The following is a 17,092-nucleotide window of genomic DNA, read 5'->3' on the forward strand; positions in this document are numbered from 1 at the left end:
AGGTAGTTCACACAATATCTCATATTCATAAAAATTCTAGGAAGTGGGTTTATTATCCAAGTCATACAGATTTTTTAAAATGACAGGTTCAGAGAGAGTAAAAAATTTTCCCCACTTCATACAAGTAATTCAAGGTATAAGCAGAGTTGTTATATTTGCATAAAAACTGGACTCCAGATTTGTGCTTATCAACTCTTGGGTTAATATGGAACCAGGGTCAAATCCTTACCAAGAAAAACGTTGATTTTTATTTGTATGTCTACCCTTTCCAAAAGTCATCAGAAAGATTCCTGGTTCCACAAATATAAATTTGTCTGTTACCTTTTCTCAGTACCCTTGTGATTACAAGTGCTTTCTTCTTCTTATAACATTAGGTGCCATGGATATCTTCGTTTCTGTTTTTGTTTCTCTAAAAAATAAGAAGAAATGGATAAATACTCACAATATGTTTGTATCCACAAATGAAGCTGAATTGAAATTGGTAATAAATGGTCTCTCAAATATTGTTTTCATTTGCTAGTGCTATACCTAATGACTGACAATTTCCTCATCTTTATTCTCAAACAAGCTCAATGGCACTGGTGTTCTGAGCATTGCATGAAAGAAAGACAAGCCCGGATTTTTTTTTATTTGACTGGTAAACTGATTTTACAAGATTGGCAATTTGTATTCACATCCTGATATTCTTTGGGAACTCATCAGGGCCTCAGTACACCAAACAAGGTGATAATACAAAAGCAAAGAACATTAACTATTTCTTGTGCCACCAAATGTTCCCAATAATCTACACATCAAACTGGGACTTTGTCAGTTGAATTTTTGAAGTCATCCTTGAAACATTTTCTTTAGGCGTTTTTGTCCTCATGCTAAACTTTTTGAAAAAAGAAAACTCACTAATGTTTAATCAGAATATTTTTCCAACTCTATCTGTCTCTATGACCTACATCCCTGCTAGGTCATATTGGTCAAAGCCATCTCTCCTGTGGGGTCTCTCCTTCAGCCCTCAAGGCTTCTGTGTTAGGCCATTCTTGCATGGCTATAAAGAAATATCTGAAGCTGAGCAATTTGTAAAGATGTTTAATTGGCTCATGGTTCTTTAGGGTGTACAGGTGTGGCATGAGCAACTGCTCAGCTTCTGGCCTCAGGAAGCTTACAATCATGGCAGAAGGTGAAAGGGGAGCAGACATACCATATGGCAAGAGAAAGAGCAAGAGAGAGAGAGAGAGGAGGGGGTCAGGCTCTTTTAAACAAATGGCTTTTGCATGAACTCACTCATTACCAAAAGGATGGCCTTCAGCCATTCATTAAGGATCTGCCCCATGATTCAAACCTCTACCCCATGATCTGCCCCACCTCCAACCTTAGGGATCACATTCCAACATGAGATATGGAGGGGCAAACATCCAAACTATATCAGCTGCCTCTCAGTAAAAGAGAAAAATTGGTATCTGAAGCTCTCTGAGCATATGAGGAGAGCATTTGGTTCATATGAGAAGAGATCACCACCCCCATCTCTCCTCTTTTTGCCATTTTACTCCTTTGTCTGCCAAAGTACACAGCAACAAGAAGTTCCAAGAAGACAGGAACCTGGCATGCCTTATCCAACATCATATTCCTAGTGCACAGAATAGTGTCTGAGAACCTGACAGATGCTCATTAAATATGTATTAAATAAATAAAAAGTCATATCTGAATATGGGGGCTATCAAGGAATTTTAATTATCCAAAATGAAAAGTTTTGATTCTCCATTCCTCAGGATCAGAAATCACAAGGGCTTGGTATGATTACAACAGGTTCACACTGCCTCCTCTCTCCTTCCTCAGAGCTAAAAATCTGTCTCTATAATTGTTTCTGGTCAGAAAATTATATTCGTATATTTTGCATCATTGGGACATTATTATCTGGGCATCTTGGCTACTGAAAACCGATCCTTTACCCATTCAACGTAGTAGGTTCGGGTAGAAGGGTGGAAAGGTTAAAAAACAAATCTAAAAACTCAATATGTAACAAATGATAGACATGATAAGATTATACGACACTTTCTGGAAAAAGTCATGGCCAACACTACTGATTAATTTACAATATGACATTATAGTGGTGTCTAATTTATTATATAACTTTTCCCAATTTAAAATAGGAATGTATTAAATAGAGTTTCTAAAATGTTCCATTCTAGTCTCCAGCCTGTGAATATGACAAAATATCATGCCCATAAATATATTACATCACATGGCAAAAGGAGCTTTGCAGATGTAATTTAGGTTGCTAATCAGTTGACCCTAAAATTAAGAGATCACCCTGGATTATACCAGTGGTCCCAATGTAATCATATGAGTCCTAAAAATCTGAGAGCAAGGTCAACGGGTGAAATCTGACAGAATCAAAACAAGACTTGCCATGGCTGGTTTGAAGAGGGAGAGGCCAGGTGAAGAGAAATTTGAGTGGTCTTTAGCAGCTAACAGCAGCCCCCAATTGACAGCCAGTAAGGACAGAGGGACTTCCATCCTACAACTGCAAGGAACTAAATTTTGCCAACAGCCAAACAACCTTAGAATGGAATCTTCCCAGAGCTTCCATATAAGAGCCCTAGCTCAGCCAATATCTTGATTTCAGCTTTGTGATACACTGAACATAGAACGCAGTCAAGCTATCCTGGACTTTTAACCTGTAGAAACTGTGAAATAATAAATTGTGTTGCTTTAAGCCTCTAAGTTTTGGTAATTTTTACAGCAGCAATAGAAAGCTAATAAAGGGATGATAGAGTATCTGGCTTCACATTATTAAAAATAAATATTTATAAAGAGCTTAAACATAAGAATAAATTTTTACTTGCAGGGTTTTTTTTTAAGGTTCAAACTGGGAAGCATTCTTTATGGTTCTATAATGAATGGAAGGGTGAGGGGGTGGAAGATAATTTGACAGAGGTATATACTACAAATTAATATCAAACATTATAACCCAGGGAAGTTGAGTCACTCAGTCAACCAGCCTTGATTTTTTATCTGTTATCCACAAAGCATCAAGCTGAGCAATAGAGACAGAGATTAATCAAATAGAGCCCTAGTTATAGACCCTATACTATAACAGAAAAATAACATAAAATGCGAGAAATGCTATCATTTTTATGGGTAAGTGTGCCACGATGGGATAGAAAGGAACTGAAGATAATTGAAAGGGATAGCTCAATCCATTACCAAGTCTTTTCCATTATTGTTCTTTGATAGCACTAAAACCCACCATTTATTTTTACCTCCATATATCCATATTGCCACTCTACGGGATCAGACCAAGGCCATCTTGCCTAGATTTCTGCCACAGCGTTTTAACCCAACTTCCTGCCACCACTCTTACCATCACCAAATCTATTAGCCCAGCAACCAGAGTGATATTTCCGGAATATGATTGTGATGATGTTACTCCTCTGTCTAATATTAACATTTTTCAGTAGTTTCTCATTGCCTTTATACAATTTCCAAACTCTTTAAAAATGGCTCATGTGGCCTTCCATGACCTGGTCCCTGCCTCCTGTCCAGGCCTATTTCTTACAATATACACCCTAACCCCCGTGCTCCAATCACACTGACCTCCTTGGAGTTATCTGAACATTTCTGTCCTCTCTCCTTTGAATTTTGGCAGAATTTCTCCTTCTTCCTGGAACTCTCACCCTTGGTCCCACATGACCTAGATAGTTCCTAATCATCCCTCAAGCTTCTGTCTAGAAATAAGTCCTCTTTGACCCCCACAAGCATAGGAGTGAGTGTTTTCCATGTGTAGATTTTACATCATGAATTGTATTTGCCTATTTACTTGTCTTTCTTCTACCCTACATTGTACTATCTGTGGGGGCAGAGACCATGTTCCATTCCCCTTTGTATCTCAAGACTTGGAGTAGTAGATAATCAGTAAAAATATGCATACTGATAGATGTGCTGGAAGCCAACAGTTGGAAAATATCAAAAAGTCAGAAGTAGTTGATAGTGTCAAAAGACGAGACAATATTGAAAATTGGAAAAGGGCCACTTGGCCTAGTGTTGGCCAATGGGCTGTTGGATCTAGCATCAGGAAGTCATCTTGCTTGTGGGGGCCAAAGAGGACTTATTAGTCATCTTAGCAAGACCAGCTTCAATTGGATAAGAAGTGAGTGGGAGCTGAGGAAACAAGGACAGTGGTTTTGTAGAGAACAGAAAGAGTACTCCAAAGCACAACTTTAAAAGGTTTCATAGTTCAGAAAAAAGCCTAAAACCCCATTTCCTGGCAGAAAGGGCCAAACTTTGGCCCAAAAACTAAGGTTGAGACCTAGTTTAAGTGAGGAGTATATGAAAGCTACAATTCGAGGAAACCATAAAACCAAAAATTGAGTATCCAGAAACAGCTCTCTGAAGACAGGGTGTAAAGCCAAGTAATAGAGAACAAAGATTATGAGCTAGGAGAGAAAAGAAAAGGACAGGACACGAGCTCCTAGGTGATTACTGGGAATAGGTGTGGCCTTCTTTAACTAACTCCCAATGCATGGTGGGTGGGGAGGAGGATGGTAAGCAAAAGAAGGCCGGCTGCACACAAAAGGCCAAGGTAGATGAGATGAGAGTTGGGAGGAGGTTGAAGCAATAGGAGATGGGCAAGACTAGATTTGATCATGTCTGCAGGCTGAAGAGAGGGAATCAGAGACAAGAGAAAGAAAAAAAATGTACATCTAAGGAGGAGGTCACAGGAGATAGAATCCAATGAACCCAAAAAGTTAATACTGGGATGAAAGAAAAACCCTCTTACTTTAAGACTGAAGAAGAAATATTAAAAGATGTGTGCTTCTTGGTCAGGCGCGGTGGCTCACACCTATAATCCCAGCACTTCAGGAGGCCAGGCTGGCAGATCACTTGAGGTCAGGTGTTCAAGACAAGCCGGGCCAACATGGTGAAACCCCATCTCTACTAAAAATACAAAAATTAGCTGGGCGTGGTGGCGCATGCCTATAATCCCAGCTACTCCAGAGGCTGAGTCAGGAGAATCGCTTGAACCAGGGAGGTGGAGCCGAGATCGCGCCATTGCACTCCAGCCTGGGCAACAAGAGCAAAACTCCATCTCAAAGAAAAAAAAAAAGATGTGTGCTTCTGTAGGTGAGCCTGTAGGTGGAAGCGAAGGGAGTCCAAGGAGACAGCTTGGAGCTGCTATAGTCTCTGTAAATTATGAAGTAAGGGTAAAGGCTCAGAGTGAGGGGCATGAGAAGAATGGCACGAGTTTAAAGGTTTCAAACAGCTGCCTCAAGAGGAACTCGAGAGGAAGTCCTTTGGGGACAAGTGAGAGGATTGCCAAGCTGCATTGAGAGCCCAGCCAAAGTTACATAATTCAAGAATAATGATTATATTTCCTGAATCTTAATTTCCATACACATCTAGAAAATGTTGCCCTGCTTGCATATGTTGCTGCTTTCACAAAAGAAGCTAACTTTGAGAGAAAGAAAATCCAATCTAATTTTTAAAATAATTTCTTTTGTAAAATGGTTTTGCAAGTGTCCGTGGTTAATTTCCAAATACTGGAAAGTCAACAATTTTTGTAAATCACAACCACGTGTGTTTTATGCTTATATGTGTCTCTACCTTTTCACATTCGGTTTAAAAAAAAAAAAAAAAACTACAGGTGGGGGTAAAAACATCAGCCAACAGGGTTTTGTGGATCACACAGCCCCATGCAATTAAGGCGCCATTGTTAATTTTCAAATTGTCATAATCCATTTGAGAATTTAAGACAATTCAAAAAACAATTATGAGTGAATGAAAAGTGAATTGGGCAATCAACTGAGATGAGATTCAGCCCAGAGAAACAAAACGTTGAGGAAAAAAAATCCTAGATTATGGGAAGAATGAAAGGCATATGGCAGTGACTGATTGTGTGGGGATGGTCTTTAAAGGCCAAGGTTACTTGACAAGAAGGTGGTAGCGGTTTGTTTTACACTGAATGGGATTTAGCTGTTTCGTTAAGTGCAGCAGATTTGGCTTTTTCATTTTTAAGTTGCATAATAAAAATGTTTAAGCCTACCCAGATGCACATAGATATAGCTGTATGTTGTTTACCTAAGACTATCATATAGCAGCAAATAAACAAAACCAGTCCCCACAGACATTATGGAGCAGCTTGCCACAAAACAGAATTTCAATTTCTTGTTCCGATTCTATGAGGGAAGATTAATTTGTGATGCATCTAAATGAATTATTTTACCCTAAATCTACAAGTTGAAATTACCATGCCCTATAATTTTTAATTTTTGAACTTGAAATAATGTAGGTAAGAGGATCATCTTCATCTTCAAACAACCTAAAAACACTTTGGCATACTCTGTGGAAAGGCACACTAATGTGTTCCAAATTAATGTTTTAAAATTCCTGTTCCCTGAAATTTTACATTCCATACAAGCAAATAGGCCCATGGAGAGGAGTCAAATATTATTACATGATGGCTCCTGTCCTTTTAAATTCTTCTTGGTAAACCTCCATTTTCCTCTAAGCCATTTCCTCCTCTTCCAATCATCATTCTATGCCTTTTTTAAGGCATCAGCCAAGATTCATCAGATGCTTTCCTTCATAAGTCACAAACCATCATGATTTTTCTCACGGTTTAAATTCCCTCTGCACTCATTCATTCATTCACCTACTCATTCATGCATCGTTGTGCACCTACCATATGGGACCTCCATAGCATCAAGTTCAGTGTTCTCCATGCAAAGTGCATTTATTCTATGCCTCCTTAGGGTCCTGGACCTATGCTAGGCACCATAAAACTTATAGGAAGAAGTAAGTATATGCAATGATTTGTTTCTTTCAAAAAGACTTAAAGCAACCAGCTGTCAAAAACAAACTATAGTACAGTAACATGGCATACAAAATAAAAGAAAAAAAGTCAAGCAATAAAAGAGAAGAAGAAATGTATATCAAAACTCCCTGCTGAATTTCTAGCAGTTACAAAGGGGAAATTAAATGGATCACGAAGCCCTCATTCTCTAGTATGAAAAAAAAAAAAAAGCTATTTCTTTTAAAAAGATGGTAAGTTGAGCAGGAATAACAAAAATGTGGCAATGCTGGTACTGCTAATGCCACAGCCTCAGAATCGTTCTTTACAGAGCATACCAGTGAGCAACTACTAATTCATCAGAGATGCCACTCAAAAAACAAATTCTTCTCATTATCCCTTGTATAAATGAAGTTTTTCCCTCAAGAATTTTGTCATTTGAAAATGATAATAAAGCATGCATACCTGTAAAAATTGGAGAACATTTTAGAGCTAAACTGTGTGATGCTAGTTAATTATTTCTGATACTTCTTTGTACCCCCGCTAGCAATGAATGTATTCCTTGCCAATGGTGGCCACATAAAAATCATTGCCTGGTTAACTTATAATGCAACATTATTTCAGAGACAGAGGACTCTGGTAGTGAGAAATCTTCCTTGCAAAGGAAGAATGGAAACCGAGCCTAAAAAGATGAGCGTTTGTTGAATGAGTGAACTAAGATCTTGAATCAGTTAACTTTTTAGAAGAGATTGTTTTTAAAATCATAATAACTAAACTTTGAATCTGTACTTTTGCATAGCGACTTCTCCATCTAAGGTGCATTTTCCCAATAATTATTTGTTCATTTTATACTGAACTCTGCTTTCTTCTGCTTTCAGACTTTACTACGTTAAAAATCCACAGCTACCAACTCAATGTGTTGGCCTTTATAGCCACACAAGAAAGTAGGGGACAGCTTGTTGATGCCCTCCGCTTTGTCTTCTTGAGATCCGCAAGAGTTTTGTGTCATCGAAGGTTAAGAGTTCAAGGAGCAAAAGACCATTTTAATTGCATCAATAATCCACTCAACAGCACCTACTGGATTTGTCTACTAAATTAGCCTTGGTTTTCATCCCAAAAAAGAAAAAAAAATTCGTTCTCATTTCCTTCCTGTTGCTGGTATTAGAGGTTACAATATGCAAAAGCATGTATGCTGTAGACCCCCCCAAATCAGTAAGGACTCAAAATTGTGTGCAAAATATGAATAAAATATTGATTTCATTAAAAATGTTAAGGACTACTTAATTCAAAAACATTTTATATGTTTGCATATTTATTTCTAAATTTGCATATTTGTTTGCATATAACTTGTAAAGATGAATGTTAATTATACTTTAAAATCATTTATAAATTGTAACTAAGAATGTTGTATGAATTTTTTAAACTGCCAAATTCTCAAGTACCACTAATTATAAAGTGTCATGTAAAGTACACTGGAGCAGACTTCATATTGAAAAAATATTGAGATCTTGACAAATAGAAAAGCAAAATTATTAACTGCGCTTGCTGATTAAATGATACCTCAGGCAAGTGAAACTTAAGTGACACTTTATGCTTTTCCAAAGCATCCATTTACTGCCACTGAATTATGACAAGAAACTCATGCTCCTAACCAGACAAATATTTTACCTGATGCCTCCACATTATCCCATGTTTAAATGTGAGCTTCTGAGAATTATTCCATATTTTTGTTGTAAATATTCTGAAAATGACAAAGAATAAGTAAATAGGAATCATAATAAGCAGTAAAGCTACTTCAGCAGCACCCTGTGTCAAATGAGGTGAGCTGAGGCGATTTGACTGTGCACTAATTGGATTTGTACAATGATTCAGAGTAATTTAAAAAGCATTTACACAAGGTCAGATCTGAACTGGTTTCTAAAAAGAACCATAGGGAAGAATGAAATGTCCAAGTAATTACACTGGACATGTAGATCTAACACTGTATCTATTAAATTGGGCATGAAATTGGACTTTTTTTAAAGTACAGTAGGTCTTACACTATAAATCTCTAGACAATTTTCTATATTTTTGATAAAATGTTTAATTATACTAAGTACAGATATGTCATAGAAAGGAACTATTGCTCATGTACCATTTTTCCTAAATTAGCAACTACTGTAAGCTAATTTATTTCTTAAATTTTGTAGAGTTGTGGCATATTGAAAATTGGCTGACTTGGTTTCAGTTTATTCCAGTATCTACAGTCTTGCCAATAGAAAGAGACATTGTTATCACTTTCTCCTCCACCACCACCATGCCCCTTGTCTCTCTTAGTTTAGGGTTGATTTGTAAATGTCTTATTATATAAAATAATTAATGCTAAATTATTCCATGTTGTTATATTATCAGTGTCCTATCTGAATCCATACTAATATAATTAGAGATAGAGTCGACACTGAAATAACAAGTAGCTCTTAAAGTTCCATGCATGTTAAGTGGCATTTACTGTGCTGGCAGAACAGAATTTAGATCTCGAAAATAATTTGATATTAAAAGACAAAAGTAAACAAATTAGACTGTAAGTTTGTTTTTTTCCCCTTGGGTATTAATCAGCCCCGGTAAACCTTGTATTGTACTCTTCAAATCTGCATTAATCAGAATTTAGGTTTTGAAAGTCAAAAGGAAAAAAATTGTCTCCCTCTGGTGGGGAATATAACAAGTTTTTCTTTCCTTTTTTTCCTGCAGTCAATTTCAGCTAAGTTTCATGATGCTTTAAAAGAGGACACTTGGATAATCAGTTTATCATCTTTTGAACAGATTTTGCTCTCTTTTGACATGATCAACACCCAGAAAATCCAGATTCAAAAGTCATTTTTACTCCTTTTACTTTTTTTTCCTGAATAAAAGGATAAAAGAAGGAAAATAGCCAATGTCAAGAAGTAGGAAAGTTCTGTTTTATATGAAATATTCAGCTCTAAATGGACTGGGGATAAAAATTTTATTTTAGAATCTGTTAGTTTTGAACTTACACCCCATACACCCCTGAATAAGCTGTTTCAGAAAAGGAAAGTCCTGGAGGCCACCCCACACTCCCCTCACGCAGATCGTCTGTCAAGAGTTCCCTGGCTTCTCTCCCTTCTCTGTAAGGCCAAGACACTTTCCTGTGACCTCCATTGTATCACCTATTGCTTACGTTGCGATTCTTGTTTGTTGTCAATATCTTCAGTAAGACAATGAGCCTCTCAAAGAGAGAGATCCTGCCTCATACATCTCCAAGTCACTAGTATTTAGCTTGGTCTTCAGCACAAAGAAGAACTTACTACCTCTGTGCTTTCCGCATACAACCATGGAAAAGATACATCTGTTTCCTGCCTTCATGAAACTATAATCTAATGGGAAAAAATGGGTTGATCTGGAGTACATTCTACCATAGAAACAATATATTAAATAGCAACTACTAACCCATAAAAGCCTATACAGTTTATATTTGATGTTGAAATGAGTTAAAATTTCCCTTTAGGCAGATTCATCCCTTAAAAGTTCTACAGAGTTATTCTCATTGTGATGTGTAGAAAGAATTTTGAACGAGAAGTTTTTATGTCTGGAACCATTCAGTGAACAAACATGTACTGAGTATCTACCATGTGTCAGGCACTGCGCTAAGCCATGGAAACACATTCTGGTCAGGAAAGCCGGGTAATAAATAAGTAAACACATTTATTAAAGCTGAGCATAGCTTGTAATTTGTGCTACGAAGGAAAAAAAATAAGGTGACAGAGGATGGAGTATATCAATTGGTGTTTGAGCAGGAAACAGATTTTATACTCAATGAGGTAATTGATGAGAGTTTAATAAAGGGACTTTATAAAATGTGTGGACAGTATTAAGGTAAACCAATAAGGGAAAGCAAAACACCTTAGAACTAGTAAAAGTGGAAAGTCACTACTACTACCCGTAGGCCTCAGTAGAGAGGGAAAGGAGCAGTTACCAGAACACAAAGAAAAAACTATAGCTAAAGGAAAGGATCTTCCAACAAGAACTCTGGTTTTCAGCATCAAACATAGCCACCAGTGACTTGCAGTCCAGGCCTGGAGGGTCATAAATCCATTGATCTCTTTCTCCTCTGAGAGTACCCTGCCAAGTCTCCCGCTGGTCAAACCCAACCAGAAGCCAGAAGGCAATGGAGCTTTCTGCTGCTTTCCTTAAAGGTCAGCTTCCTGACACAGGTAGAAAAAGGCTCTAAAGAGTGGCAAATGGAGAACAGTGGCACAGAGAGTTATTAAGTCATCCAGTGCTGGAAGAGGTAATATCAGAGCCAAAATCCACATAAAATTTTTTTAATGGGGACCAGAGCAAGTAGAGATTTTGAAACAGGAAAAGTCTTGGTGGTCCAACTCTACAACTAACTAGAAATGTAATGTTGTACGAGTCACTTCACATTTTGGGCTATATCAGTAAAATGAACAGATTGGACTATGACGATCTCTAAGCTCCCTTTCATCTTGAACCATGTGGAATTCTCTTTGAATTTGACTCTACTTCCTCTTAATATCCCCTCCCATGATGCTTCAATAGTATGAGGATACATTGAATGTTTACAAATTAGGTTTTCTGAGATTAGATTTTCTAGATTTTCTGAGAGTTGACAGTCCCACAAGTAAAGAAGAAGGGAAATGAAAAAACCTGCCTAGACTTATCCTACTCACAGAGTTTGCAGCAAATCTTTGCCCTATGTGTGAAAGCATATGAAGAGACCTGGCTCATGACATACCCAAAGCTGACACATCTTCATAGAAAATGGTTTAATTGAAATTATCCCGAGAACATGATTTACTCCTTTTGAAAATTTCAACAGAGTTTTTCCATTGTCAATCAAAACTTTTTACAAACCACATTTTAAAGCTGGCGAAAGAAAGTTCAAATGACATGGATTATCTTTCTCTTGCAACTAATATACATACATCAGGGTTTATTGTGACAGTCACAAGTGAAGTACACTAAATTAAATTATTATTCCCATCTTAACTGACTCACTGGGTAGAAATAAGTTCACATGCCAATATAGGGGCTGATCCTGGTCCACATGACTGTACAATTGGGATATAAATTATCCCAATATTTGTGTACTAACTGGATGAAAAGTGTAAACTTTTTCTTTTTCTTTTTTTTTTTTTTTTTTTACCTTTTTTCTTACTTTCATGGAGACTGGCCTATACATGGAATTCTATGTAATGGGTCAGAATGCAGCAGTAGAAGGGGTAGATATTTCTCAACCCAAAAACTGTTCATTCATTCTCTTATTCATTCATTCCAAATTGACTTACTAAATGCCAGTCACCAATGTTTGTGTAATAGATGGTAAAGAAGAGCTAGTACTCACGGAGCTGATCAGTAGGAGCTGCCACCACCAGATGTCACTAACTCCACCCCTCACCAATAATCCACTCTGAGTATGGAAATACCTTTTTAACCTTAAAAGGTTTCCTATTCACCACATTTGTACCAAAATAGGTACATTTTAGTGTCTGTTAACTGAAAAAATACTTAATGACACATATGACAGTAAATTCAGTAATCCTTTCAATAAACATATTTATTCATCATAAGAATCTCTACGTATATTTGAAAGGAAGTAGTGCATTCATTCAGGAAACACTGTTTTGCCCATTGACAATATATCATGTGCTTATGGAATTGCAGACCTTTTGCCATGGAGCCTAACCCCTCCCCAGAAGTCTACAGACTTCAGGTACAGAGATACTGTGCTGAAGTCTGTGATGACCTAAAACTAGGCTGTGACCTCCACAGTCTCAATGCACTTGCTGTATTATGCCATAAGAATGATGCCATGTTCATACAATGTTAACTCTGTCAGTTTCTAGCAATGCTATTTTCTTGCCCCCAAAATCTCACGGTTTATATGAAAATAGTTTTCAGATATTTTAGTCATATCCTGTTTCACACCGCACCACCTTTTGCCCCAGACACAACTGCATGTTGGCAGAAGGAAAGCTGAATTCTTCAAAGAAACTCCACCTTCTTACCATAAGGATGATGGTTTTTAGACAAAGGTTGTGTTTTGGATTCTTTTGTTACCTAATGTCATCCCTGCCCGCAAAAGACACCTCTCGATCACTCAGCTAAATGGACTTCTATCAGGTCCACCTCACTAATACAACAGATGTGCCAGTAAATGTCCAAATCCCAAAAGAAAACATAACTTGACCTGATGCTTGGCATGACTCCACCATGCTAACCAATAGGTAACACATATCCAATAGTTGTATAGCCAGTGTGCTGAGAGACAAGAGAGAAATTGTCGCTAATTCTGCTGGGGGAAGAGTTCCCAGAAAGTGCATTTGACTTGGGCCTTAAAGAGTAAGTATACTTTTTTCTTTTTCTTTTATTATTATACTTTAAGTTCCAGGGTACATGTATACTTTTAACACATTGTGGAGATAGAAGAGTCATCCAGGGGAAACACTTCTGGGGAAAAATGAGAACAGAGGAGATCTGGAACACAACAAGCTGTCTAGGGACTTGGTTTTTTATTTTAGGCAAAAATTACTGGCTTAGGCAGTTTAAGAAGTCAGTGTTGACCATTGCTTGGTAGATGGAGAAGAGCACACCAGTGAGGGAAAACAGCATCCCCAAAGAGCATATGAAAAAAAAAAAAAAAGATAAATGCCACAGTGAAGGCAGAACCCAGGCAGAAGTAATCTTTTCCTCCTTCAAATCCTTTGGTACTTTTCATTCCACTCACATGGCACTTATCACAGATTACTTTGCCATCCAGTCCTTTATGTTCTTTTATTTTTTCCTCTAGAGGATTGTAATTGAATTCACACAAGGGGGAGCAATGTGATAGAGTGTAAATAGCAGAGGATTTGTAACCGGACAGTCATGTTCAAATCCTAGCTTCAATACTCCATGTATATCACCTCAGACAGGTCTCTCAACCTCTCTTAGTTTTCATTCTTTATAAAATATGGATGATAACGCATATTTATGACAAATTGACAAAACAACTCTTGGGGTTGTTTTTAAGAGTAAGTGAATGAAGTAAGGCATATGAAGTCTAGCATACAGGAGACACACAACAAATATGTTTCTTCCCCAATCTTATCTCCATGTGAGAAAATTATTATCTTCACATCTTTCTCATACTTGGTGCTCATTATGGGCTAAAGGCAAAGTAGTTGTGTCACAGCATTGCATTCCATGTCACCCAGATTATACTGCCTTGAATAATTTGGATTGGTTTGTAGTCTACATGAAGTTTACTCCAAAAATCTTTTATGAATCACCTTCAATAACTGGCACTGCTAGTGCCTAGGGCCATAAAATATGTTCAACAGGGGTCTTGCACTCTGAGTGAGTTATTTCTTTGGTGACTTATCCCTATAGAAAGACTTTTAAGGAAATTAACCAATCATATGGTGAATGGGGTCACTAAACCGGAGTAATACAATAATATATTTTTAGAGTCGGGTACCTCCTTCATGAGAATGCTTGATAATGCTATGAGGTCTTTAGACAAAAACTAATACTACAGCTAAAATCAAGACTCTTACCAGAAGAAAATATCTGGGGAGAAAATGTTACATTCTACACTCACAAAACTGTGTTTGATCTTATTAGTGGATTGGTCTTTTGAGTATGATTGATGGATAGATTTAAAACTGGTTCAGTGGTATAATAAAATTCCTGTTTACACACTTTTGTGTAACCTCAGGAGCTGGGAAATCACCACCCCAGGTTGTGACCCAAGATGAGATTATTTAAGGTAGCATCATGCATGATAGAAGCTTAAGGGAAAGAGGCCCAGTGAGGAACAGCTCAGACAGTGGCCACAAGTCATCTCCCAAGGACAGAATGTCCCACTATCATAGATAGAGCAGTACTAAATGTGGCAGTACTTGTGGACAAACACAATAATCCAAAGATGCAGAAGAACAGGAAGAGATAAGAAAACTCAAGCGTACCTTAGATAATCAAGACTAAGAGGCTGCGTAATTAGAATTGAATTGGAGTGGCTCAAAAATAAAATGTAAATAGGTCGAGTTTAGGGAGAAACCTTATCCCTAATCACATCGCCGTTGTGACTATGCTCTGTTCTCTCTCCTTTACTCCACTCTCTAGCGTCTTGACCCAATCCCTTATCCCTTTCTATATTTGTAAGGAGAGAATATTTATCAAGCCCCTCATATTGGCTGGGCACTGCGCAAGGCATTCATACGTGGTATCTATTTCATATTACAATTACCCTAAGAATTCAGTGGTGGTATTAACCCCATTTTGCAGATGAGGAACTCAAGACTTAGAAAAGTAAGGACCTGCCCATATTTATACATAGCTAAGTAGAAGAGCTGAAATATGAACTCAGGTCTGTCTGATGACAAAGTCTGTTCTTCTTAGACTGTTCAAGTTTAATATGTTACTCCTCTAACCAGTACTTATATTTTATACATTGATAAGTACTTGTTAAATTTGAATTTATTATATACTCTCAAAAAAAATTTTTTAATCATTTTAGACTCAAAGAAATACATTTCTAATGGTAAGATTTCAGCTGAGGTCCAGTAATAACTGGAAGCCAGGGAGATAAAATAAGCAGTAGAAAATCATCCTAGTTGAACTCAAATTATATCCCATGGGTGGCTAATGCAGCCAAGTCATAGGGCTAGATGTGAGTCAGAAAGAAAATGTTTTTGAACTTGTAACAGAGCTTCCAAGTGGTATGGTTGAAGGAGAGCGATAAGGTCGAACAAAAACTGCCTCCAACTTAACCTCAGGAAACGGAAAAAAAATGGAATACACTTCAGAATGGGGATAAGAGCTGGATATACTAGTGCTGAGCTTCCCTCCTTCCTAAAATACATTCTATGACTTTACTATTCATGAGTATAAATGTTGTCTAGGCTATTCCCAGTTTTTTTTAAAAAAAAAAAAAAAAAGCAATTGGCCATATCCTTTTCAGCATTTTAATGTTGAGCTATTATAATCTCACATTCCAGTGGCCTTCTAACTGCATGGTTATAGTCTCCTTACACTTACTCTGAAATTGTTTTTCCATTGTTATCTTACATTATAGTCGCATCGTAATGTCATGTTTAAAGGTTCCCCATACACTTGTAGTGAAATCGTTTTGCAGTTCAGAATGGCATCATATTGGCACTTTAAGCAGGGTATCCATCACCCTGTATTGATAGTTTTCACAACAAAACACCCTATTTTAGTGACTGTGAAAGTAAATAGCTGTTGCCAGTGATCTCTTCTTCCATTTCAAACTTAAATGGTCTCATCTGTTTTATTTTACCTTGCAATTTTCACACCCACTGTGGTATAGGCCAAATTTATACTAGTTGCTTTCAAATGAGGACTGTCATTCCATTGGCTCATAAATGTTTATATGACAAGCCACTTATCTGTTTTGGTTTGGCCTTTTTGCAACAGATAATTCCTTACAGTCTGATAATCAACACACTTTGGCCACTTTATTAGTAAAGTTACTGTAGATAAGTCTTCTGCTAATCAAAATTTAGAGGCAAATTATTTGGTAAAGTTTCCAAATCAAACAAACTGAATATCTAAAAGCAGTGTGTGCAACTATGAAAATTTTATAACACACTAACACCAAAGAAAGAATTCTACTTCCAAATGGTCACACATGAAAAATTTGAGTGGTAATTTAAGGCAAAATTTAATGAAAGACAAGAAATTTAAGAAGAGTAAGTGTTATATTATAATTATTACCATAAAACAGACACTTTTTATTTAATTTTTTTAAAACATCATCATCACCTCTTGTTGGTTAAACTTTGAGAGGTTAATTATTTGGTTCAAGTCTCCACTTCAGAAATTAAATGTTACCTTACTCACACTTGGAAGTAGGCCAGGATAGGTGCAAGTCTCCTGACAACAGGCTTTGTTTTCGAGATCTTTCTGTTCTCTGATACTAAAGGGGCCATTATTGCCTCCAACACAATTCCTCTATAGTTGTTTTGACAGTTCTTCACAGGTCCAGCTAGAAGTTGGAGGAGCAAAAGAGAAAATAAAAGTGATAAATTATTGTAAGAAAAGATTTCTGCTAGCATTTTCAAACTCAAATTTGATATTCAGTTGGAGCTGGGGGCAAAGTTTCAGATAAGCCTTTATTGTATATAAAACTACTTCTCTGTCTTTGGAAGTTAAACTGATAATGAGGATGATGCAGCTAGCAAATCAGTTACATCCAAGTGTTAAAGACCATAAATCCACTTGTTTTGGGTGTTTTTGCTTGAGCTAATGCTCAAATATGTTTTCTGTCAGGAAACAAGTGGCAGTAGCTGC

The 17,092-nt window shown here is 37.1% G+C and overlaps 1 long non-coding RNA gene across 1 annotated transcript in view; it reads right to left on the reverse strand.

Moving 5' to 3' along the window:
- LOC117092214 overlaps positions 1-17,092 on the reverse strand; it is a 152,111-nt gene continuing 135,019 nt past the window's right edge. The window contains exons 2-3 of the long non-coding RNA XR_004440671.1: positions 16,643-16,787; positions 1-409 (exon numbers count right to left, since the gene is read on the reverse strand). This is a non-coding gene — a long non-coding RNA (uncharacterized LOC117092214). The remainder of the gene's footprint in view (positions 410-16,642; positions 16,788-17,092) is intronic.

Source organism: Trachypithecus francoisi, unplaced genomic scaffold, assembly GCF_009764315.1.
Source record: "Trachypithecus francoisi isolate TF-2019V2 unplaced genomic scaffold, Tfra_2.0 Lachesis_group12, whole genome shotgun sequence".
Taxonomy (NCBI): Eukaryota; Metazoa; Chordata; class Mammalia; order Primates; family Cercopithecidae; genus Trachypithecus; species Trachypithecus francoisi.